At 38.5% G+C, this 27,586-nt stretch overlaps 1 protein-coding gene across 1 annotated transcript in view; it reads left to right on the top strand.

Annotated features, from left to right (window-relative positions):
- SKAP2 (src kinase associated phosphoprotein 2) overlaps positions 1–27,586 on the top strand; it is a 150,419-nt gene that overhangs the window by 39,826 nt on the left and 83,007 nt on the right. The window lies entirely within an intron of this gene.

Here is a 27,586-nt window from a genome sequence, read left to right on the forward strand (position 1 = left end):
ATAAGGAGATTACAATATAGTTAAAGGCAAACTGCAAAAAGTGAATGTAACAGTCTTTTCCTTTCTACTGCTTAGTGGTGATACCATATGGTTACTACCAATGTGCATAGTTTGATGGTTCTAAATCATTTTCATTTTTATGTATCATTTTTAAAATGCTTTATCAAATATAACCCCGTGTCCCTTAACATTTACCCTCCTTTTGTGGAAAAAGTGACACTGGGCTTGCTGCTTATGGTTATTTGATACTTGCCACATTGTTTGAGGTATTCAGCACAAGTAAGACAGTCAGCCAGATTCCACCAATGTCCAAATATAATATTCAAATTTTAAATAACTGCATACCCCATTTTAGTTGTAGTAGCACTTCTTATGTCCTTTTTTTAATCCTAGGATTTTTTTTTTCTGAAATATAGAACAATGTCATTGAAGAATAAAATGCAGCAATGTGTATGTTTTTGATTTAGTCTTTGTGGAAATTAATCACATTGTATTACTGCTTACCATTCTGTCTTCATGTTTTCCTATATCAGTTTTTTTTTATAGTAATTGAAGTAAAATAAACCAGAGAAGTTTTTTCCTCTAAATTAGTGGTGGCCTTTTTATTGGGTCATGGAAGCTTTTTCATTATAGATTCTGTGCTTAAGTGGTGCATAGGAGCTGAAGGCCCTCTGCAGTGGAATAAATGTCCATCCTCTTGCTCCCTCTTCTCTCCACCAAGCGGTAATTGAAGGTCAATTCCCATGCTGCTCCTGACCTCTCTCCCTTCTGGAATTGAGCAGAGATGGTGTTGGGGTAGTTGATGATAAAGCACTGCCACTCCCCACAGTGGCATCCTGGTGTGGGGAATTGTTTAGTACTTTTCCAGTTGGTGAGCTGGTCCAATAGCTTACTGCTCCCCTAGCATTCTGGGATACTGGAGGAGTGGAGTCTGCCGCTCCTTACTATCATCTGGCAGTGTAGGGAAGCAGGTCTGTCTTCTGCTGCTTTGATTGGAGTGATTATATAGTCACTTCTTAAGCCTTCTAATGTTGCCTGGGGAAGATGGGAAGTAGCAATACCTGGGCCTCTCCAGGTTCACACCCATCAAAGAGGAAACAAGATAGTCGGAGATTGACATCTCCTTACCAGACATTGGGGAAGGAGTCACATCAGTCATCTGCTTGGAGGGCAATTAAAGCTGGAATCAACTGATTGTGGAAAGCCCATAATTTTTGTTCAGGTAATGCGGCAGACCTTCTGAGCACTCCTGCATGTGAGTTAGACTTGAGGACATACTGTGCATTTCACTTCTTCCCTTAACATACCTTACTTCATAACAGCACACTTACATGTGTATTATATAGTGATCAAGAAGATTTGAGTTAGAGTTTTGGTTTGGATTGAATAACCACACAAAAGTGTAGATGTGTATATCCAAAACTTATCTGAATCTTGGGTTTATAAAGTTGGCCTAATAACTTGTGAAAACAAGGTTTTCATGATTATTTCAGTGCTTCTTGCGTCTGATTAGGTCAGAAATACATAAAATAACTTTCCATATGGTATTTTGTTGCTTCATGCCCTGTCTGAAGTCTAGAAGTACCTGGGCACATGCAACTAAAAAAACCTGATATAAACCCCTTGTATTTCAGAACCTATAGAAAGGTTTGGATGGGTGCTTATCTGAGTTGGTTACCAAGCATGTATGATTATGTGTATATTTGGAGGTTAACACCTTGGTATATATTGTGATGTCAGCATTAATTAACAGAATGTTCCCACATTCCTATTTTTGTATCTAATTTTGTTATTGCTTATTGTATAAGTGCACACAATATTTGATGTTGTACAAGTAAAAGATCAAGGACCACCTGGAGCAGCATGCAATGCAGACAGACAAAGACTGTACCCAAACACATAGCGACCTTTATGGATGGTGTTAACTTAGTGATTTGATCTTTTTGAATTAAATAATAAGTTGGCAGCATTTGACTGACAATAGGTTAACATTTGAGTGTTGAGAAGGAATTTGAATGGAAGAGCAGGGGAGCCCTGACACAGAATGGTTTATTAAAGGGGAGTGAAGTCAAACCTTATTCTTCCACCACACTGATTACCCATCCAAGAGGTGGAGTTGGATGCACCATTTACCATTTATGAAATTATACCAGGAAGCCAACTTTCCCTGGGGATTTCACTGTGCATTCTCCCTTACTGACTTCCTCTTTAGTGGGATTCTTTGTTGGTACCAATCAGATAATTTACAGATAGGAGAGGGAGTCCAAGTAGAACTTAATGGCTTCTGAGACCACTTTTTTTTCCCTTCAGGGTTTTAAAATTAGTTTACTTAATTTACTATAGTATTTTTGGTTAAAAAGTCATTTTGGTTAAGGCCTGTTGTCCATTGTTAAGAGAACACATTGTAATACCATTTGAGGATTTTAGCTTAGCCTTCTGAGCTGGCAGTATCTGGAAACTCCCGTTATTTTGACCCTGGTAAAAAAGGAGTTCCTCTTGTACCTCTTTTAATCCTCCCTTCCACCAGTCCAGTCTAGCCTTTCCTGTCCTCCTGGCTGAGCTAGTCAATATACAGCCTTTTTTTCCAGTGAGGAATTAGAGAAGAATTGTGGAAGTGAAGAAGATTCTCCTGCTGTTCACTCCCTGATGCTCCCCGGTCCATCTAAGCTTAAAGCCATATTTCATGGTAAGGGCATCACAGCCTGGGAACATAACTCTCAGGAGATGTCCTAGTCAGGATAAGAAATGACTTTTTGTTTGATACCTGGCGCAGTATAGTTCTGAATTTCTGTGTATGTGTTAACACATGTATGAACACACACCAGATTTCTAGAATATAACCAATATTGTGTTGTTATAGCAATGTGATTAATTCTGGAGCCATGTGATAAATTGTATTTATGTACCTTTGACTGCCACCTGTGCTCTACCCACTAATCCATCCAAGAAGCAAGGGATGAGGGTAGGGGGTGTTGAAGGAGTTTGGTGGAGGGGGCTGAGATAAGGGCAGAGGAATGAGTGAACCAGGTATACAATAATGTGGAAAAAGAGAAAAAACCTGATAGGAAGAGACTAACAGGAAGAAGGGACCAAGAATAGGAATAGAGTCTGATGGAGAAAGTAGGTGAAATGGGATGGTCCATTATCTTGTTGATCACAGATAAGTCACTCTGCTTCTTAAGCATGGGCACAGGAAATTAATGTCACTATTACAATTACATAGGAAAGAGAAAAGGAGTACTTGTGGCACCTTAGAGACTAACCAATTCCTTTATTTAGGAAAGAGAGTGTTGCCATTGACTTCAGCAAGGCAAAATTTCACCCTTATTGCTTTTCAAGAGGGAAAAAAAACAGCAAAAATTCTTACATTCTGACCAGTGGTTTAGGATTTCTTTTGCCATATGCTTATTCAAGGTTAAAAAAAAGAAGGCAAAATTATTTTATCTTAAGTTTTAAGTGGCATGTTTTTTTATAGTAGGTCAGAAATGGAATGACCTTTTTCCTTGCCTGTTAATTCTAATACTGGGATTTGGAGGAGGAGTTTACTTTTTTCAATCATAGGCTTGAAAAAATCAGTTTATTATTGCAAAGATTATAAATGTATGTTTTAGCTCAAAATGTTTTTGCGATATTTTGGCAATATGGTAATTACTGTTTAGTCATGGTTTATTTAAAATAATCAGTTTATTATTTTGTATATTTCCAGTTCTTAAGATATACCAAATAACTTTATGGGGGGGGCAATCAGATGATTGTCTTTAGGATATTTATGGATTTTCAAGGCAATAAATAATTTGGAAAATTAATTTTCTGTAGTTACATGTTAACTACCACATAATTACAAAGTCTCATATGGAGATGGTATCTGCTGTGTCCTGCAGCATAGGAGTAGGATTTTTTTTTATTTTTTTTATTTTTTTTTTTTTACAAAAAACAAAATATTTATTTCATTCAATATTCTTTTCCCCAAAAATATTTGGAATCTTCCAAATTTCCCACATTCACCTGAATTATATTTAGAACACATTATTAAAATAATGTGAAAATCCTGTTGAGAGCTGGTAATAATTGATTTACTCCATCACACTGAACAACTCCTTGTTTTCCTCTTTCTCCTCCCTTGGGCAGTAATCACGGGATCAAGCTGTCAGTCTGTAGATATAATTTTTTCAGCAGTGCCATCTGGCTCCTTGGCACTAGAAGTTGTATGCTGGCTTCTTTGCTGCTGTTACTGATTTTTGTCAAATGATGGACAGTTGATGAGATGTTTTCTACTACCGGATGTTAATTTTCTTTTAACTGTTTGTTTTTCATTGTAATTTTATGTACCTTTACCTTATTCCTGAACGTGATTAGGATTTAACATGGGTCTTATTTGAGAAAAACAGTGTTTGGTTACGGATTTCCTTTTTTGCATGTTAAAAAATAGTCTGTCGAAGTAACTTGATGCAGTCTGCACAGTAGTAACTTGTTCTCTCCAATTTTTTTTTAAAACTTCAATTAAATATGCAGTCTGCCCATTTAAATGTTGGTGGAAATATTTTTAGTTAAGAAATTCTTGGCTAGACTGCAAGAATTCTAAATTTCTGTGATACAGCTGTGACAGGTTTCCTACTTTAGGATAAACCAGGCAACAGAGATACCTTTTTCATCACAGAGCAGCAGTTACTTGCTTTTTCCTATTAAAAAGAAATTTCTGTAAACTGGTGGCTCATTTGAACATAATGTCTGAGTTACTTATATGACTTGGTACTGGATATGTTTCATTGTCATACAAAACCTATATACAATGTTAATAAACAGAGAGGATAGGTTTAGTGGAGTGTATTTTAATGAGGGGTAAAAATACTAAGCTCAGACGTACTAATGTAGCCTCTCATTTTCATTCTTTAATTTTTTTCCTTTATTACCTGTTTCAGAAATTTTCATGAAATCTGCTTTTATGACGACAAGGGTTCCAGACACATAATAAAGAATAAAACTTTTAATCACAATTTTTAGTAGAATAAAAATTAATCTTAGTTTTATTCTTATTAAATATTTGTGTTTAAAATTTTTCCTAGTTATGTTTGTTTCTGATTTGATGAACAAGCTCTTTTTAAACGGGAAAAATTAACTTAATTTTGAGTCCCGCATACACTTGTTTTTTAATCAGCATTTATTGAAGTGCTTTGTGTTTCACATGAATAACTTATTCTCCTCTCTGGGCGTAAGTCTAAATTATTCCTTTTAGTGGGCTATGTTGTATGCATTTTCTTAAAATCATCCAGGTGGCAATGGTAACTTTCAAAAATTATCTTTAATATGCTGTCTTGATACGTCTGTTATTTTGAAATTGTCTGGACTAGTGGAAAGTAGTTATTAACATTGCTGAAGACATTGCCCTGTACTGAAGGTGATCGGAGCAGAGATCTTAAACTGGGCAAAAGGAAGGAAATATGTCATAATTCTGTTCCAGTTTGCAAAGGTCAAACCCGAAGACTTTTTTTGAAGTCCTTGAAGAAGAATAAATGCCCAGATATTTGTGAATCTAAATTACATCAGTGAAATTATTCAGATGCAAACTATAATAATTAACTTTCATTTTCTCTCTATCCAGTTGGAGGAAGAATCTACAGAAACATTTAATTTTCTATTTTTTATTTTAATTTTAAGCTCTAAGTAATTTACAATAGTATCAAATTTTAATACCTATAAGTACAAAGGCATATGTTATGAGTTATAAAATAATCCCATAGATTAATTATATTATTACATGCAAATGTTCTCCCATGAAGAGTTTTAGAAATTGCATCATATCCGCTTTTCATCCGTAACTAAAAGTGTAGATAAAAAGTGGCCACTAATCAGTTGTCTGGGATGCCAGCTCATTAAGATTTACGCTATCATCAGAAATGCCCAGAATTGTTTGTTGGCTGTGTACTAACTCAAATATGTAAAGGGGATACTATAGCATTTTTGTTTAGAATCACAGGGAGTTCTGTGACCTTTTGTGGCAAATTATATAGAAAGAAAATATTTATATTCATTTAAAATAACCTCCATGAAGAAATAGTCTCATTACCCTGTTTGATCAATTTCTTGTAGCCTGTGCTGTAGCATGCTGCTATTGCTATTGGTTGATGGAATACACAGAGAAGTGGCTAATGGTGATGGTGCTCATCAGGACAGGGTTCAGCCAGCGGTCAGCAACAAATAATTCAAGACTGTTTCTAAGTTTGTGGCTGGTGGAATTTACTTCTTGCCCCAAGCCAGCAGCATTGCTGAGCTGGGCTATTTGATTAGAAGAGAGGCATATTTGCTTCTTAGCAACTGCACATTTGCACAACACATAGAACTCTACTGCCTCCAAAGGTTTCCCTTTTGTGATGGTAGAATAATACTTTATTGTCGATTGACTTACAAAAGAGATCTTAGCTATGCAGAAGAGTCTACCACCAATTTATGTTTGTCTTTTGTAAACTTGTAGTAGGTGCATTATTGCATGAAAAAGTTTGATGTAGTTTGTGTACACAAGTGAGAGTTTTAAATCATGGATAATCTTGCTAACATGTTGTCAATACACATACTTAAATGACAAAACCACTACTACTGCCTAGCCAATAGTATACGCTGGGTTTTTTTTTTTTACACTCAGGTCTACTGAAGAGAATTTGTTTTACTGTATTTTGAAATAGACATTCTGATATGTATATGCCCTCTTCCAGTCAAGAGTGATAGTCTCGTGGTTCATTTTATCTAACTAAAATGATGATGATAAAGTGAAAGCTGTTCTATTTGTCATGAGATTTTTTTTAAAATTAACAGAAGTGTATTAGTAGTTGGGATGCTGATAAAATGGATGTGCGCATGTAAAAATTGCAATACAGCACTTCACAGGAAGTGAGTTTACAGAAGAAAATGTGTCTACTCAGAAGAAGACAAAGGTATTTATAACCCCAGTAGTAAAGAAACAAGTGAAAAAAGACTATTTGTGAAGGAGATTATCGAGTTTTATGGTCTTAGGAGGCCAGGACAGGAAAAAACAAACTTTTTTTTATGGCTTAATGGCTTTTCTCATTCCTGGCCTGTGTTTCTCTGGTAGAAGTTTCCAGAATGACACAGTGGAGTCATAAATACATTGCTGATTTGGTTACTGCCGTGTTGCATAACAATAAATACAGTAGTTTAAATTATTGTACAGGAACGTATGAACAGCTGATAGAAATACTACTTTGATTTATGGACATTCGATAAAGATTATTTTAAAAAACAGTTTATCCAAAATATATTTGCATTATTCAAAATTGAAATCTAAGAGTATTAGCATAATTATCTACATTTGTGATTACAATGGAATTAGCGTTAAACTCCAAAATAATTATGTACTAGCACAGTTTTCTAATTGAAAAAGGCTTTTTAACTAAAGAAAATAGTGGCTACAGTGACATAAATTTTACATATGCAACCTAAAGAAGAGCTCTTTGTAAGCTCAAAAGTTTGTCTCTCTCACCAACAGAAGTTGGTCCAGTAAAAGATACTGCCTCACCCACCTTGTCTCTCTAATAGATTTTACAGATTTCTAAAATTGCACATTTTGGGATTTAGGGAGTATTAAAACATGTGGGCGCATTAACACAGACCTAGAATGTGCATGGTCAGATCTTCATTTCACAATAAAGGGACCAGGGGGTATATTAGCATGGGTAATATAAGCATTACTGTATTTACTTACTAATAGCCACTTCAGTGAAACCCAGAGCCAAAAACAGGAAAGGGGGAGAGGTTCAGTGATTTTATATGGAGAGGCAGGAATATATCCCATCGTATGAAGTGGATGTCCTTCTTTCAGTCAACATTAAACCCACTAAAACAAATTCTTAATGATTTTTAAACATATAGGGTTTTTAGCAAAAGTGAAAAATGTTTTCAGTATAGATTCAAAACTTTACCTTTTTTGAAATATATTGGGGAGGAAAATTATTAGTATTCAAGTTGGGTTATACACGTGTAGCATGTATACTCTGAATAAGATGTTTATGGTTAAGTCTTTAGAAGTGGGGAATACCCCACTTGATTATAGGGCCAAATTATAGGACCCGTATTCCGTAACTGGTCTGTTTAGAGAGACAAGGTGGGTGAGGTAATATCTTTTCTTGGGCCAACTTCTGTTAGTGAGAGAGACAAGCTTTTGAGTGGAAGTCTTGGAAAATGCAGGGTTAAGGGAGGAGAACTCAGAGCATTCTCCTACATGGTGCTAAATTATATAGTATTATATTGTAGTACTGTTACCGTATGTTAAAACATTTTTGTAAGTAACTTACTGGAAGGATTTTATATAGACATATACAAAACACATATACATATACAAAAGGCATAAATATAGCATCAATTTTTAAAAAGAAATTCTTGTGGTGTGTTAAGAAGCTTGCTGGGTATACTGTTAATTCACAAGGAAATGGCTACACTGAGCTGGCTAACATATATATCCTTTGGTACCAATTAGGATGTAGTTATGTGGAATATGTATGACTGTATATTTTCAACAGTGTGCGAGGTAAGTTACTATTTATGGATTTTTATAGGGTCTTTTGTAAACATTGATGTGTTTACAAAATAACCAATTCAAAGTATATAGAGATCCTTACTTTTGGTAGGATGAAAATGCAGCTACCTCTGGGGTGGAATATAACTGCCATTAAAATGGCACTTTAAACACTACACAGCAGTTTAGACAGGATATGAAAAATATCCTTCCTAATTTAAGTGAAAAGGCATTTTGTATAGATAGATGCAATTATCCAAATTGGAGATTGGTTAGGATACTGGGTTAATCACCTAGTCTTGCTAATTATGCTTTCAATTTGATTAACAATCATTGAGAGATTGGGTGACTGATTTGCTACACTTTACCTCTGCAACCTACACTGTGTAGATGTAAATTTTTTTTTACTTTAATATAATCTCTTGTATCAATGTTATAAAGGCAGCTCTATATAACAAACTCTGAATTACTCAGAATAGGCAGAGATAAGCATGCATTTGGTGTGGTGTGCAGAGAAGTCAGCAAGGCGAGTAGCAGACTGCCTAATTTAGGTACACAATTTAGTCAAATTGTGGCCTTGCCATATTATATCCTCAATATTTTATTTTGTTCTTTCTATAGTATAGAATATATAGTTGCTATTATAATAAACAGTTGTTTTTAATTCATTATGTAAATAGTTACATTATCTATCCTAAAAGATACATACATTGAGGGGAAATTAATACAGCTTCCCTGTGCTTCCAGAATACTTTCAATCAGATGACACCCTGATCAAAGAGGTACCAAAACCCCACAACTCTCATTATCTTCAAGCCTTAATTTAGGAAATATAACTTTCACACTAAACATAATGGGTTATAGCTTCTTTGAATTTTCTAGCCACTCTAATATGCTGATTATTTTTTTCATAAACTGCCTTTGTCCTTGGAAACAGCAGCTCTTTCAAGAAAGAAAAGCTTCTAATGGGATGCACTGATTTGAACCATATTGTGACCAGAGCCAGCCTCAGTCCATTTGGGAAAGGGCCCTGCAGTGCCTGTGCCCTGACTGAGACTCTGGTTCTTCTCTTCTGACTTAGCCTTCCCGAAGTTCTGCAGTCAGTTTGCTTTCCTCAGGAATGTCCAAGAGGTAAACTTCTTTGACAAATGAATTGTCTCATTTTTAAAACAGGCTTCTGTTGGAGAAACAGACAATCGGAAATAAAAACTAATCAAAATGAAAACATGACTAGACAAAATACTGTGCAAAACCACAGCTAGTGAAGCGGGATCTTCAAGCAAATTTAAAAATCTCAAATCAAAGGACTTGTCTACATGGAAACTAGAACTGAAATGGCCAAATACTGTTAGGTAATGTGCATGCACAGACTTGCATTGTCATAGCTAAGAGTGTGAACTGCAGCCGATTTAGTTATTTTGGGTCTAGTGTCCATGAAGACAAGCCCCTTGTTTTCTTTTGGCTCAGAATTCATGTTGACAGTACTCTTGTAGTTTATTTCATTGCTCCTTGGGGACCATGAGTCACTTGTCCAGTTCTCATACTTTTTCCTTCTCTTTTGTCAGCTTGGTTTTTTTTTTTTTTTTACAGTACTTGAGCTATAAGATGATTCCAAGTATTGCAAAGACCTTTGTAATTTTCAAAAGCACCTGCCCTTATGCATGTTGTCTGAACAAACGTCCATCCAGGGAAAGTCTTAAAGATGATAGACTTTTTCTCTATAGCAGGTCTCTTTGTTTAGTCATCTGACTGAATGATCAATTAAGCAAAATATTGTGCAAACTGAAATTAAATTCATTACCAGTTATGTATGCGTAGATGTGATTTTATATAAACAGATAACTATTCACCTCATACCATACCACATGTTTCACAAGGCCAAGGTAAATATAGTTTTGCAAAATTGTTCTTACTGTGTTGCTATGTATCTTGCAAACCTGGCATGATGATTTTTTTCCAAAAGTTATCTTTGTATAATATATTTTCCTGCCATTCATAGAAATAACTTAATATATATTGTGGTTAATAAAACGTTAGATTAATGGATACAACGCTGCTCATAAGGACAAATACAACAGTGATATACATCATTTTGTTTTATCACTTCAATATACTTCTAAGCTGATACACCTGTTTCCAATCTTATTTTATATTTCCAGTAAGTGTATATAATTTATTTTAGTATATAGCTATCTAGAGATGCTAAATATGTTATATTTAAGAAAATTACTGCAACTCTCAAAATTTATACTTAGTATGACTACAGCTTACTATTTAGCTCTAGTTGTTCATTAATTAACACTTAGAACCATGGGCCACTCTTAAAGATTTTGTTTTCTTTTCCTATAAAACTGTGATTTAATTTTTTATAGTTTTTCCAAAAACTTCTCCTCATTACTAGAAAAATAGCTGAGTGCATGACATAAAGTGAGTATGTTAACATCTTTTTCATCAATATGTTTACTTCATCATTTTTTATATTAAGGCAGTGCTTAGTCCCACACTGTACATAAACATAGTAAAAGATGGTCCCTTTACAAAGAACTGAGTCTAAATAAAAAAATAAGGGAGAAAGAAACTAATATTCCCATTTTACAGATGGGAAAACTGAGTCTCAGAGATTTAAGTGACCTGTCCAGTGTCATACAGCATCAGAGCTTGGAATTAAACCCAGATCTCCTGAGTTGAAACTCAGTGCCTTACCCAAGAACATTTGTTATGGTTACTGGGCGAGCCATGCTGTAAACTTTTTCTCTCTCTTGATTGCACCCCTTGAGACACATGTTTTGCTACCTTCCTCCTCTTTGGGTGGAACCAGTACTCTTAGCCTGGATCTCTGGGCTTAAGCCTGCCTGTTTGCTAACTGGATTTTGCACCTATAAACCTTTTTCCTCCAAGGACCTGTGGCTGCAGCTGATTGAAGTGACTCAAATACCAGCATCTTCAGAACAAAGTAGCATTTGCTTGCCAGAGCATCTAGGAAAACTGGTTAGAACAACTCAGAATTCTATATGCATATTTTCTTACATAAGCTTAACCTCTATCCATAGCTCAGGTAGGTCCAGCTTATTTCCATCTTTGGTTTGGGAAAGCAGCCTGCGTCATCTGTCTGCCAGAGGCTCATCTCTAGCCACTGCTACTGACAGCTCGCTCAGCCCCCCTTCTGCGATAGGACAGTAGCCTTAAGGTTTAGGATCCCCCTCTGTTTTTAGGCTTTTAGCATTGTGAAGTGTAAACCATGCCAGCCTGATGAGAGCCAGGCAGGGGCATTCCCTAATTAATAGCTCCCCACGTTGTTCCCTTAAGGAGCCTTTTATCTTTGCTGCTGTTTCATTTCCTGTTTGCTTCCCCCTTTACAGCCTCCTTAGATTTTACTCCTGGCAGTCAGGCAGGATAATATCAAACAGATAAAATGAGGTGCATATGATACTACACATAACGCCCTCATTCTCTATATCCTCCTTCCCCTTCAGTAGGAAGGAGGCTGCCAATCATGAAAAAGCTCCAGCTGATTTAGAATGCAGCAACACAGCCACAGACAGGACATTATTACAGTGCTCTAATTACTGAATTGTCTCCTTGTTGAATACAGCATAAAATTCAAGCTTTTGCTATTGATATGCAAAGTACGCCGTGGGATTGGCCCCAGCTATTCGTAGAATCACCTTGCCATGACCTCCCATGACCGTTATGTTCCACTGACATGATGGAATTGTCATCCTCAAGGGTTAGACTTGTGGGCACAGGAGACAGCTTTTTCAGTAGTTGGCCCACAAGTGTGAAGACCCCCTTGAGCAGAAATTAGAATGACCACAAAACGCATAGCCTGCAGAATTAAATGCAAAACCCACTTCTTTGTGAAAGTGCATTGGTAGCGTTCTAAGGTATGATTATTTAAGCCTCTATTTCTAACGTGGCTCATCTACACATAAAGTTGTTCCTGACTAGCTCCATGTGTGGGCACTCTTATTCTGGAATGAAGTGTCCACATATGGAGTTAATCGGGAACACCTCCATGTGTAGACAAGCACTTAGAGTTCACCTCTACTAGAGCAGGTGGTCTAAGTGGTGGTCTGCGGACTGATGCCGGTCTGCGAGCCATCGGCTGCCGGTCTGCACACACATTGGAAGAAAAAATTACCGGTCCCCCACATCAGATAGCTTGAGAAGCACTGCACTAGAGAACCAGGTTCCTCTGGTGGGCAAAAGGTAAAGTGATCAGTAGTTAAGTATTAAAATAATTCCTGGATAATGCTCAATCCTCCAGATGAGGAGTTGCTAATAAGCTGGAAAGGTAAGGTTAATGTTCCAACTAGGGGCAAGATTCTGCCCTTGATTTGTACTTCTACTGAACTATGACTGACTTCATTGAGAGGTGCTAGTGGGCAGATTTGTAGCTGAGGAAGGAGCTGACTTAATAATAATTAATAAAACCAGATTAGAGTAAAAAATTGCTCTACCTTGACAAGAGTCTCCTTTTTATTGTCTTAACTTCATGGTCTTTCCCCCAATATTTATTTTCAGAGCTAATATTATGCTGCTACCGCCAGTGAAAAGAGCATGCAATTTTCTGTGAGATACATACAATCAGTGCTCATACAGCATCCTAATCTTGTGCATATTGTAACCTTTTCCCTAGCAGCAGCTTGCATCTGTTAGAAAAAGGTACACGGAAAAGATCAGATGAGGCAGGTCAGTTAATAATATAGTACCTTTTCCTCAAGTGTTTTTATAAAAACCATTACGTAACCTTTGTAACATTCCTGTAAGGGAAGTATTACTCCTATTTTATAAAAAGAGAGGTTGAGGCAAGGAGGCTCTGACTTATCCAAGACTGCAAAAGGGATCTAGGTAACAGCCAGGATTAAAATTCAGTATTCTCTAGCTCCTGTTTACATGCTCAGACCATTACAATGTGTTTCACCCATTCTAGAGCTCAGATTGCTTTGACCCTTTTTAAGAGATGCTGAAGTAATCTAGAGCTAACTCTATTTTTAGACATCCTTTTATCTTATTATATATTGTGCTAACAAAATGTCACTAACTTGCATACAGCTATTGTGGTTTCAGAATGGAATTTGGATGGCACTAAGCCCATCTGGTTGAGTTTAAGCCAGTGACATTCTCTAAGTACTAGAGATACTTATTCTGCAGTTTGCATAAGACCAAAATCTAAATATACATGTCTTGATTTGAATATCAATTTTGGCAAGAATATTCAAACTTAAAAGTATGGTTAATGAGAGTATCCCTTTAACTCATTTTTATAAGAACTGTCAGCTTCTGCTTTTGAATGTAAAAGATGCCTATTTAGATGTCACAAGGCATAGCACTTGAAGAATTTAAATTTCTTTCCAAAATGCTATAGCAGTGAACTTTTCTGCCAGTAGGGATGCTGAAATGAGGAAGGATAAAGCCAAAGCCTGTTTAAATTATTTGGGAGTTTGTTTTTAAAGGTGGCTCCTCTGTAAGGTGACCAGATCACAAGAGTGAAATATCAGGACACATTGGGTGAGGGGGTGGGGAAGAGAGTCACAGATGCACAGCCCTGACTGGAGCCATGAGAGGGGGTGCACAGCCCTAGGAAGCTGCAAGAGGGGTGTATGGCCCCTGCTGCAGCCAGCACCACAAGCCACGGGGCAAGGACTCATGGTCCCAGCTCCAGCCTCCAGCACAAGCCACGGGCACAGATTTCTCCTCCTTCCCTCCCAGTGCCCTTCCCCACAGCCCCACCACCACAACTGAACAGTGCCCCACACAGACCCCCAGTGCCCTGACACACAAAGATCTCCCCCACTGCCCAGCACCCTCCAACAGGCTCCCCACAGCTTAGCACCCCAAAACACACAAACCTCCCCCACTACCCAGCGGCCTCCACACCCTCACAGCCCAGCACCCCCCACACACCTCCCAGACACTCACTCCATCACACCCTGCCCCCTTCCCTGGCTGGGAGGTCTCTGGCTCCTAGGGTCAGAGCGGCGAGGGTGGTCTCCAGACGCTCCACGTGTTGCGCCCGCCACAAGCACGAGCTCCGTGGCTCCCATTGGCCGGGAAAAGCACCACTGGGAGCTGCCAGAGCCGCGGAGTGGGGCTTGCAGGCGGGAGCAGCCTGCAGAGCCCCCTACCCGCCCCCAACCCTAAGAACCAGAGGAACCTGTCAGGGCTGGAGGGTCCCAGCAGTGCCTACCTGCAGCGGCTCCCGGGAAGGATCTGGCAGGTCCCTCTGGCTCCTAGGATCAGGGGCGGCCAAGGGGTCTCCACGTGCTGCACCCGCCACAACTGTGAGCTCCGTGGCTCCCATTGGCCAGGAAAAGCACCAATGGGAGCTGCCAGCACTGTGGAGCAGGGCTTGCAGGTGCCGGCAGAGAGCCCCCTGCCCCCCCGCCACAATCCTAAGAGCCAGAGGGACCTGCCGGGGGTCGAGGTGGGGAGTCCCAGAGGTGCTTACCTGGGGTGGCTCTCTGCCCACTGCCGGCGCCTGCAAGCCCCGCCCCTGCAGCTCTGATTGGGCAGGAGGGAGCTGGTGCAGCATGCAGAGACCTCCTCCGCCTCTGTACCCAGGGGCTGCCCACTCTGCTGGCTCCTGCCGGCGGGTGGGCACGGGCACCGCCAGGGGCTGCCCCAGGAAGCGCCGCCATGCCAGCTCTGGGACTTTGGCCGTGATGGTGAGCGGTCTGTCCCCAATATCGGGACAAAGGACGTCCCGACTGATGTGCGATCGGGACACGGGACAAACGGGTTAAAATTGGGACTGTCTCAATAATATCTGGACATCAGGTCACCCTACTCCTATGTGCAATTTGAGCTCTGTCCGTCAGACCCTAAGAGGTAGTAACAGTGATTGGAGTTAGTAGAATACCTTCTTCCAATCCAGAAGTTCAGCTAGTTTAGGTAAAGTGGTAGAGTAGGTAGAGTCCAAGAGCTACTCCTTGAAATGGTAAGTAATAGAAGTAATTTGGGTTCACTTTAGAGACAGCAGCCTGAAAATGAGTCAACTCAGTACCGCCATTACTTCAAAGTAGCATAATCGCCATTTGGAAGGAATTGATTCTTTTAAAGGAAAAAATAATGGAGGGAAAACTTCTTTAAAAGAGCTTTATAATGTTTTTCTTATAAAATTACTCTTTAATTTGGTTGATTAATGTTTGAGTTTAAGGATTTGATGGAGGCATTTTGCCATTATAATTCTGAAATATGGGAAGTCCTTGCAAACATTCACGGATTGCCTTCTGTCTGTCTGCCTGGTAAAAGATCCTTTCAGTTAAATGGACCATCCTCCTTAAATGATATCATTAGCTCAGATTGAAAAGACATTGCCTGCAGGGAAATCATTTAATTGTCTTAAAGTGTTGTTCTTCTGTAGATCTTGAAGCAGCACCCTCGTTTCCATTTTTGGATCATATAGTTAATCTACAATTCTCTTTTTAATCCTCTGACAAAATAGTGAGAAGTAATTTCCACTTTCAGTAAAGAAATCTAAGAGTCTGTAGTTTTGTCTTTTACTGGCAGATGACTTGCAAAATTGCATTTCTAGAAATGCTATTGGGTAACAAACCTCTTTTGACTAGGTGATTATTCTAAGTCATGGAATGTTTTTTTTTTAAATATTGATTGACTTGTTGAATTTTTACTGTTCTATGGTACCAAATTACACTTTTTTACATATGTCTTATGGAACTGAATCAGCACTGGTTTGTGTAACCATCATGTTGTTTGGTTTAGGGATGGATGCAAACATTTTGAAAAACACTCCAGTCAGTATGTTCAATGAAGACACGAAGTTGAGTGTAAATCCATGATTTTAAAATTCTTACATCTTTATCATTGGACTGATCAGATTTTCAGTCAGTAGTTATGAACAAGATGACAGCAGTGTGCCAGGGAAGCTGGGAATTTTTAATTGAATGAACATTTAAAACAAAAAATAAAACTTACATTTATTGATGACCTGGTAGTTCCATTAGGAAATGTCATGTTTGGAAATGTATCTAAATGTGTGCATTTTTTCTATAATCTATTGCATTTCATTTCCATTGTAAATTATTACCCATTTGATCTTAAAAGCTTCAAAGCAAGAGGAAAAAACCATAATATAATAATACTCTGTGGTCAGATTCAATGTAACAATGAAAATTCTGTTGGAAACTTTTCAACGTTTCTTGGCCAATATCTGATTGATTTTTGTATCCCCTCTACCCTAAATACTGTCCATTTTCACATGACAATATGCAAAAAGTGGCTTCAGATGTTTTAAATCATATATAGAGGATGATCCTGTTTTTTCCAAGCCAAAGAAACTTGCCAGTTTCTTACCTTATCAATTATGAACTGGCTTACATGAAAATTTCAGTTACACCATTTGATTTGGTTGGTTATACCACATGGTATTCCCGCATGTCCTTCCACTGTTGCCTTTGTATTCTTTCTTTCCTCTGTACTTATCACTGTTTTATATTTGTATGTATTAGACAATACAATAAAACTATTTTAAAAGGCATTTTAATGTTAAATGACCCTCCCCTCCATTTTCTCTTCATAGGACCGTTTAAATTATAAGAGCATCTTTTCACTCAGTTATAATGCTTTTAAGGAAAAATTGCAAAATTTTCAAGCAATTGGACCATTTTTGATTGGACATATAAGACCCTTGACTGCTCAGATTTTGAAAGTTTGTTTTCATTTTTTTTTGCATACCCCCTATTAATACTTTCTATAATCTAATAGAGAGTGGTTTGTTTGTTCTTGTGGCATTTTAAACACATCTATGTAAATGGAACTGGAGATCTCCATGTGAATTTTCTATCTGAATAAATATTTAAGGCATTTTTCTTGCTCCTGTTGAAATCAGTGGCAATGGTATACAGAAGTACAAGATCAGGTGGACACCAGTAGTCCACTCCCAGTCCAGTTCCTCGTCCTGACAGGAGCCAATGTCAAAAGCTTTTGAGATAAGTGTTGGAATCCCTAAAAGGGATAATTATGGAATAACTGGTCCAGAGAGGAAGCTTCTTCCTAATCTCCATTAATTTTGTTTATGCTCTTGTGTCTGTGTATTTATAACCTCTATGCTTTTTATGCTAGCCAGGGTAACGATTCTCATTAGCAGTATAAATGTCTAATCCTTTTTTTTAACCCTGCTAAACTCTTGGCCTCAACGACATCTTGTGATAGTAAATTCTACAGGTTAATTGCATATGGAAGTCTTTTCTGAGTATTAAATGTGTTGCCTTTCAGTTTCATTTAATTCTTGGTATTGAGAAGGTAAATAGGAGCCCCTGAACTACTTTCTCTATATTCTGTTCATTATTTTGTATTCATTTTGTCACAGACTTCACTGGGGGGCAGATATGGGCTCTGCAGTATTAAAAATTCCATTATTTGAACAAAAATACCTTTTTTCAGCAATATGCCACAAGTGACAGGTTTACCAAAGTACAGCATATGTTTAACATTTTTTGTATATTTCTCTTATGGCTACTAAGATTCTTTGAGCTTTTTATTATGGGGCCATTACATATATTTACTGGCCTTCAGGGGTATTCTTTTACATACTAGTATTTGGTAGACAGTCCGTAATTCTAATTCATATCAGCATGTGGCATGGTGGGGAGGAAGCTGGTGCTTATGTTGCAAGGAAGGGATTGATTCAATGGCCCTTATTCACAATGAGTAGCACTTAACCGTGATAGTTCCACTAAGTGCTACTCAGTGCAAATGAATGTTGCAGAATTCGGTGTATAGGGTGATACATTGAACTCAATGGGAATTTTGTTGTTAACTTTAGGGGGATCAGGATTTGGTCCATAGAGGGCATGTCTCCACTGAAACGGGAACTGTGCTTCCCTTCTCAGGTAGACAGATATGCACTAGGTCTGCTTGAGCTAGCACAGTAGATAGCTGTGTAGCTGTGGGTAGCAAGGGCGGCAGTTTGAGCTAGCTGCCAGTGTATGTAGCCAGAGGGTCCTGGCAGGTTTGTACTCAGGCAGCTACCCTCTGCTAAACTGCTATTTTTAGAGTGCTAACTGAAGCAAAGCTAGGGCAAGTCTGTCTAGTTGAGTTGGGAAGCACGCACCCAGCTGCAGTGTAGATATACAGATTGCAAAAACTTCCAAATGTTATATAAATAAGTAAATTTTCTCTGAGCAAATTCTGAGGCACATAGATTCTTTAGGATTAAGGAACATTTGGATTTTGTTTTTAGGAAATGTATAAGCATTTAAATAATATTAATCACAGAAACAGTGGTTGAATTTTAAGAAACAGTCCATTCATAATTTTCTGTACTGGGTGGAAAAAGTAGCAATAAAAAACCCTGCCTATAAAAGAAGAGAGGGTAAAACCCCAGTAATGTAATGAACAAACAAAAGCTTGTTAGCTACAAATGAAACCTGTTTGGTTTTTAATTCAATACATTTTATGTAATTTCCTTTCTCAGGTGGTATCACAACTCTGAGGGTATAAATCCAAATACGATACTTTAAAAGCCAACCTAATGATTTTGACAGTGGGATATTATTTAGTTCTCTCAATAAATTGATATGAACCACACCAAGATCAGTCACAACAGTATCCAGTTTTCTCCTAGTCACAGGTTCAGTGCTGGGTCAGCAAACCCTGGTACCAAGGAGAGAATGAAAGAGTGTACTGGTCCAGAGCACGTAATAGGCAGCTCTTTGTATCCAGGTGAGAAGGTTCTTAGCTTCCAGACCTAAGTAATTAGGGGGTAAGAATCCTCAGATAATTCAGCCAATAAAGGTGTTTAATGATAGTATGAACAGTTAGAGGTGATGATTAATTAGCCTGGGCATTTTGGGCTGGCTAGTGTGCATGCTGTACTACATACTGGCCATCAGCTGGTAGGCATGCAGCCTTGTAAAGGGCTTTCTGCTCTGACACTGGTCATATATCATTGCAGCTGTGCCCTTTGATTACTGGGAGGGCTTGCAGAGTGATTAATAGCCAGGATCAATGTTTCTGCCCAGCGCATGACATTTGGTCACAGAGCAACCATATACTTATTCCCCTTTGGCACAACGCTTAGGAGAAATGAAGGATGAGACCTGCCAATTTATAGCTGAGGAGCTTCCAGTTTATAAAATGAGTCAACTTTGACTGTACAAAATTATTCCCCATTGAAATAATTAGTGCAGCATTAAACACAATTAGAACTAAAACTACAGGAGCATGCTTGCTGAATCCAAGCCAGTTGACAGATGGTTAAGGCCCAATATTTGGCTGCCTACAAGGGCTGAGAGTTATTGTTTTGCTGAGAAAATAAAAGCCTGGAAACAGAATGGATGCTTAAAAAAAAATCGTGTCAATATTTTCTATTTTAAAAAGAAGGCATTTCAGTGTCTAATCTGACAGCACTATAGATGGATGGGAAAGGAAATTATAGTGTGAATAATACTTGTGGCAGTATACAATTTTTTTTTTTTTTTAGTGGCACTTGAAACAAATGCTATAGAGCTTAAAGGTTTGTCAGTCTTTCCTTTATTTACCCTGGAAGAGGTTTATTAATACCTTTGGTTAAACTTTGTCATGTAGCAATTTAGCCTGAGGGGTAGTTTCCTTTTTAGCACACTAATATATATATATATGTTGTGTGCACAAACACACAGTGTGTGTCAATTTTGGTGTTGATTTGACCTTTTTACCTGATTCAGAAGTAAAAACCGACCGTAGTTTAGCAGTTGGAGTGTTGCCAGATCTCATGATTTTTATCGAGTCTCGCAATATCTGGTGTATTTTTTCTTCAAGCTCCAGCTCCTGACATCATATGAATACAAGAGATTTTCAGCTTTCATTTTTAAAAAATGAGTTTCTAGCTCTCATGCATGTGGAGAAAAGCTTGAAAACGTGACTCCGAAATGCTCAAAAACCAGAAAGCAAGTAAACCCCCCAAAATATTTTTAACAAGTCATGATTTATAAACCAGTCATGATAATTTGGGGTGTGACTTATAATTTTTGAACACAGACTTATGGAACAATATATTTTGCTTTTTAACACATTTTCATGCCATTAGTCCATATTATGGAGTAGACCATTGCCATATTTTGCCAAAGAAATAAGTTATTGAGGTTTGAATGTCAATTACATATGTGCGGTATACATTGACTACACATCTATTGTTATTGTAAGGACTACTTACATGAGGATGCAGGACTCTGTCATTGCTCTAAAGAAGTATTTGTGATTCATTTAGCTTGTAACTAAATATATATTTCTATGGTAGACAACACAGCTGTACCAACTTGTATTTATTTTTACCTTATCATAAAAAGAAAACTGTAAAAATCTGTATGAAAATAAAAGTGAGGAGCTGATTTTGAGACAGGACATCATTCTGTAGGTCTATTCATGAAACAGGAATTCTGTTTCTGGACCTGGCCTTTTGCTTTCTGGAATACCTGCAAAAGTGGCATGAAATCAGCCCTCTGTAATTCAACAGTGGTCTTAACTGATTTCTAAGGAATAGAAAATATGTGTTGGTGAGGGCTGGCCTGAGGTCATGTGTGGGATTCTGAGGACACTGAAACATGATCCTTCTCACACTCAACAAAATGAACAGTTAAACTCCACTTCTGTGGAGGAACTCCATCCAGTCTTCCATTGCCAGCAGTTGCTATCTGTAACTTTGAGTATGTGGGCCAATATTGGTTAAAGAGTGGGGAATAATTAGAGGCTTTGGAGAAGGGATCTTCACAAGTTCTATTAGTTTCCCATACAGGTGGGAAATAAACAGTAGAAGTGCCCAATTTAAACCCATAAGAGCAACTCAGTCATATAGCAATTCAGAAATATGGCTGAATCCCTAAATCCTCAAGCCACCTCTTTCTGTCCTACAAAGTAGACTTCTTTTGGAAGGGAGGGGACGCCTAAGACAAGTCAAAGAGTGCAATAAGTATGCAATGACTTTTCTCTGCTTATCCATGTGACACTGGAAATTTTCTCTAATATTTTTATGAATTATATGTGTGCCTCAGTTTTCCTCTGCACTTTGCATTACTTGCCACTGGGGGCAAAAGGGCTAAGTCTGCTCCTGGGATAGTGCAGGAGACATGAGGTGTCTGTGTCACCTGGAGCAGAATGAATGGTTGTTTGGGAACCTGCTAAAACTGACCCCTATCAATGGAAAATTTGAGAAAGACAATGGAAAGCCCCAATGACCAGAACGTTCACACCTAGCAAACAATGGCCAAGAAGGAGGTTTTCCCAACCATCTCTTAGCGAGGAGCTGAGGAGAGGCCAGTTCAAGAACAAAGGACTGATAGGTGACAGGCAGGGGATAAAGAGCTGGCTTCTGGAAGAGAGGCTGGCTGCTCTCACCTGGGAAAAAGGGTCAGAGAGAGACAGAGCCTGAAATGGAGTCCTGAGCAGCTTGGGTGGCAGATGGTACTGGCTTGGCCAGGTGGACTACGTCTTAATCTTTATTACTCTATGGTAACCTAAGGACTTCTGATGCTGTGTTTCAGTTGACCAGTAAACCCTACTCTGTTTTGAAAAGGCTGCCTGGTGTCACTGCAAGTACTTGCTGAGGTGCATTAGTTCCTGAAGAGTGTAAAGTCTCTGATTAGGAGTCTAGCTTCATTGGACTCGCTGGGCAGAGCTCAATGCAAAGCAGGAGTTCTGGAGTTCAGAGGTTCGGTCTTGGAGGTGAGGCCACAGGGCCTATCCTGAAGGAAGAGTGGGACCCATTGGGGGGTCTGGCACACTGAAAGACAAGACACTGTTTGAAAACTAGGGTATAGCACTGATCTTGTGGATCCATGACAATCCATATATAACTTCAGTTGACACTAATGGGAAATTCACTTCACTGTTCAGATGAGCCTAAAGTGTTAAAATTCAAAATTAATTCCTAATTCTGAAATTTCATGTTTTAAAGTCCCTTACTGTAAAGGTTAGCTGGCTAAAATATTTTGATTGCTGTTCATCACTGTACACGGTTTCAATCCGCTAGTTTTGTATTATCTTAATTCCTGCTTGTGCATGTCATAAAATTACCACAAAATCAATGTGAATTAGCAGTTTCTGTCCAAGAGAGGCCCTTAAATCAGAAATTGGGTGCTTTGGCAAAACCGTGTGGTAAAGTTTAATATAATATCAGCTCTCCCTGCTTCTGAATGTGGGAGGCACCTTCAATTCCCTTGGAGTAAATAGGAAGTTGAGGACCAGTATATCTTCTGTAAGTTTAGATGGAACTTGAAAGCAGGGGCATATAGAGGGAGACTGAACACCACACTTTTCTTAACAAGAAAACTTACATCCATTTGGAACACTATGAAGTCATTTTGATTATTTTCTTCACTGAATATGCAGTGTTAAATTCATGTTAGAGAGTTTACATACACAGACTCACATCCATCACATGAAGAACAGAGAAAAGATTTTAAAAACCGAGACGCTCACAAATGCACACATCTAAGTTATGCAAATATCCAGTGTATTTAAGTGCCTCGATAACCATATAAGCATCTGCCTGGCTCAAGACACTGCTAATAGGACCTCACTTTCATGACTGCTAAACTCATTAAACAAGGTTTATTAAGAAAACCAAACAGTCTGTACATAAGAGGGTGTCATAAATATAAAGGGAAGGGTAAACCCCTTTGAAATCCCTCCTGGCCAGGGGAAAGCTCCTCTCACCTGTAAAGGGTTAAGAAGCTAAAGGTAACCTCGCTGGCACCTGACCAAAATGACCAATGAGGAGACAAGATACTTTCAAAAGCTGGGAGGAGGGAGAGAAACAAAGGGTCTGTGTGTCTGTCTATACGCTGGTTTCTGCCGGGGATAGACCAGGAATGGAGTCTTAGAACTTTTAGTAAGTAATCTAGCTAGGTATGTGTTAGATTATGATTTCTTTAAATGGCTGAGAAAAGAATTGTGCTGAATAGAATAACTATTTCTGTCTGTGTATCTTTTTTGTAACTTAAGGTTTTGCCTAGAGGGGTTCTCTATGTTTTTGAATCTAATTACCCTGTAAGATATCTACCATCCTGATTTTACAGGGGGGATTTCTTCATTTCTATTTACTTCTATTTTTATTAAAAGTCTTCTTGTAAGAAACTGAATGCTTTTTCATTGCTCTCAGATCCAAGGGTTTGGGTCTGTGGTCACCTATGCAAATTGGTGAGGCTTTTTATCCAACATTTCCCAGGAAAGGGGGGGTGCAAGTGTTGGGAGGATTGTTCATTGTTCTTAAGATCCAAGGGTCTGGGTCTGTAGTCACCTAGGCAAATTGGTGAGGCTTTTTACCAAACCTTGTCCAGGAAGTGGGGTGCAAGGTTTTGGGAAGTATTTTGGGGGGAAGGACGCGTCCAAACAGCTCTTCCCCAGTAACCACTATTAGTTTGGTGGTGGTAGCGGCCAGTCCAAGGACAACGGGTGGAATATTTTGTACCTTGGGGAAGTTTTGACCTAAGCTGGTAAAGATAAGCTTAGGAGATTTTTCATGCAGGTCCCCACATCTGTACCCTAGAGTTCAGAGTGGGGAGGAACCTTGACAGAGGGGTTTTAGGAAACTAAACTTTTTAATAGACTCTAATTCAGTTGTCTCAGTTTATCCCCCCTCATCGGTTCAGCTTGCTGCGTTGTATGCATGTTCTGTATAGGTTATCACTGAAATGCATTATTTATTGTCTTCTAGTTTGACCCTTTTAACAATAAAACAAAATTATTTTTACTGATTTCTTCAAAAAGCTTTTAATGTGATGAGTGTCCAATAAAACCATATGCCAGGGATAGTGATTTACACCTGACTTTTGTAGATAAATCAGGTCCCACGATTGGCACTGTACTCACCTTGTCTTATTTAGAGTGATTATTCATCGGTTTAAAGTAATAGTTACATTTTGTATTAGAGAACCTATGTATAGCTTCATGCAATGGAAGAACTTCATATGCATCAATTAAAATGCTAACAGCTGGAGAAGATCATCTCATCTATGGCTCTAGGTTGTCTGAACGGAAGAATAGGTGTGGGCCTTCTGTTTCATCAGAATACGTTAAAAACTAAAACAAGGTATAATAGCTAGAGGTCCCCTTCTTAAAAGGCCTATATTATATCGTGTTTTAATTATCATAGGTGGGTTACTGGAAAATACTTGATGTGCATGAACAAATTGGGTAGGGACCTGGCACTTAAATGCACTGGATATTTGCATAACTTAGATGTGTGCATTTGTGAGTGTCTCGGTTTTTAAAATCTTTTCTCTGTTCTTCATGTGAGGGATGTGAGTCTGTGTATGTAAACTCTCTAACATGAATTTAACACTGCATATTCAGTGAAAAAAATAATCAAAATGACTTCATAGTGTTCCAAATGGATGTAAGTTTTCTTGTTAAGAAAAGTGTGGTGTTCAGTCTCCCTCTACATGCCCCTGCTTTCAAGTTCCATCTAAACTTACAGAAGATATACTGGTCCTCAAGCTCCAGGAGTACTAGGTATGTATTGATCTTACATTGCTGAAGGATTAAGCTTCCATCTTTCTCTTCTCTTGATATCAACAGTGTCTGATGGCAGGATTTTCAGAGAAATTAGATAAATGTCTTCTTCTTTTGTTGTGTTAATGGAGAGTAGGCAACAGCTGTAGTTACCTTATGAAATAACAGTACCAGTAAATACAATTAACATTATTTGTATGGACATTTTTATGTTGCAGTGATCTGTGTAAGCGTACATAGTGAAACAATGCTTAATACACTACTGGTACTGAACTAATGACATTTATTACAAGGGCTCTTTGCACTATATTTCAACCGTGATTTTGTGCAATGGACTGTTTTATCTAAGCATGCTGATAGAATGTACGCCATGCCAATAGCAGAGGGTATTAGAATAAATAAATATGAAAGTTTATTATGGCTGCCTGAAGCCCTCTTAGTTATAAAATACTTTCACATCACTATTGGTCCCAAGAGAGGATAACTGTGACAGGAGGATATGTGATTCTATGTTGTAGGGTTTCTATGAACAGCGCTTTATACAGACATTGCTATAAGCTGTCTGTAGTTTTCTCTCTTTCACAGTGCACACTATCTAGTTTTTCTTATGTGTATAGTTCCTATTATAATAGTGCTCAGAGATCCCAATCAGAATTAGGGTCCTGTTGTCCTAGGTCCTGTGCAAACACATAAGAATCCCGAGACCCTGCTCCAAAGAGCATAGTCTTTTCTAAGGTGACATGCCAGCTGAGGGTAACAATCATTGAGATAGGAATGAGGAGGGAGGATGAAGATATACCAGACAAGATATATTGAGACAAAGGATGGTTTTGTGCACAATTTGATGGTTCTGAATCACTTAGAAGTCTGAGATAGTGAGGGGAGAGGGCGTGGCAGTGGCTCTGGTGGTGGGAAGTTTTTTCTGCTTTCCTTGGCACATTGATTTCCCAGTGTTTTGTATTAGTAACATACCAAGTGGAAGTACCTACAAATTGCTTAGGTTAGAATAGTAATGTCAGTATGTTGAGAATGTGCTTGTTCAGGCTGAATATGGAAATAGCTTTCTGGATGAGTCTGTGAATTAATTTGTATATTTATAGGCTAATTATTACATTCAGTCCTTCACGCCGTATTGTAGAAAGTTGTAACTGACTTAGAAATGCCTTTTGGTTTTGGTTTTTAAGAAAGCTTTTGTGTGTTTGCATGCTCAGGTTGACTTTGTGATTATTTCTTGCCCAATAGAGTCTAAGACGCCAGAAATTTTGGATAGGTTTTTAGTTTTTAACACACCTCGCCTATTGTGTGGCATAATATTAAAGGCATGATTAACCATGGGGAAAGGACGATAAAGAGAAAGGTAGAAAAGAAATAGGACCTTTTCTCCTACCTTTTTAATAAGAAATTCACAGTGGCACAAAAAATTTGTGGGGAACATGGAGGTTAATTCAGCAGGTGCTGTAACATGTCTAGAATAGAGTTTCAAGAATGATGTGTATGTGAAACTTTGGGTTCTGAACTAGTAAAAACCAGTCTGGAATTCCTCTCTCAGATTTGGGTGTAAGTGGGTAGCCCTGATTTGGTGAGTTTAGAGTTAGTGTTTGAGGAAGAGATGAGTTTTGAGGTTTGTGGGTTAAGATCTAAATATCTATCTGGATCTAACACAGATCCTGAAATTAATCAGTCTCTAACGCACTTCCCCCTCTGTCTCCTGAAGTCACAAAGACCTTTCCAGTCCACTCCTATTCCCACGCACTCTCTGCCAAGCTTAGCAACACCTCCCCTCCTGGGTGTGTACTGCTTCATAATAGTGCCAGCCCCAGCTTCCAGATGACCCAAGCTTTGGGCTTTCTGCCAGTTTCTCTTGACCTTGGTCTGTTCTCACAACATGATATATCTCCCTCTGCTACTTCCCAGCCTGAGGGCTGGGGCAGGACTGAGGAGGTGAATTAAAGAAGTTCAGGCTACCCAGGGAGAAAGCAAGAGTCCTGCACTATTGCTCCCGTTCCCTCTACAGTTGTCAGAAACCGCTTCATCTCTCAGGAACAGCGTCTTCTCTTCTTTCCCCCATTTCCCTTGAGATCACTGCAAAACCACTTGCAAATTAGTCAACTCTCAGGTCAAGTAAAATTTGGAATTAGTTTCCTATAAAAGCTAGCTCTACAGATGTATGAAAAGTGTGCAAAGATTAGAAGAGAAATCAACACATTATGATGTATGGGAGTGCCCACATTACTGTAATCAGTTAAAATGACGCTCTAGCTGTGTGAGTGGTGTGTGGTTTAAAACTGCTGGTATAAGATAATATAAGGAGGTCTGAATTTTTGCATTGTTTCTCACACTACTTCAGAAATGCAGTTCTTTCTGTTGCAGTGGATTTCAATGGAATATTTGATTGTTGAGTTGAAGTTTTTGTTTATACTGCTCTCTAATGGCAAATCTTATCTAACTTTTTTCTTCAGAACAATTGTAATGAATAACTGTCAAATGCTGAACAATAATTTTACTTTTGCAGAAAGGTGCTGATTTATAATGCTTAGCATGGTCTGCTGCTGACAGCCTGCTTAATGACAATCATGTTCTCTGCACACATTTTAGGGATCAAAATGTCAA

This window comes from Eretmochelys imbricata, chromosome 2 (genome assembly GCF_965152235.1).
Source record: "Eretmochelys imbricata isolate rEreImb1 chromosome 2, rEreImb1.hap1, whole genome shotgun sequence".
Taxonomy (NCBI): Eukaryota; Metazoa; Chordata; order Testudines; family Cheloniidae; genus Eretmochelys; species Eretmochelys imbricata.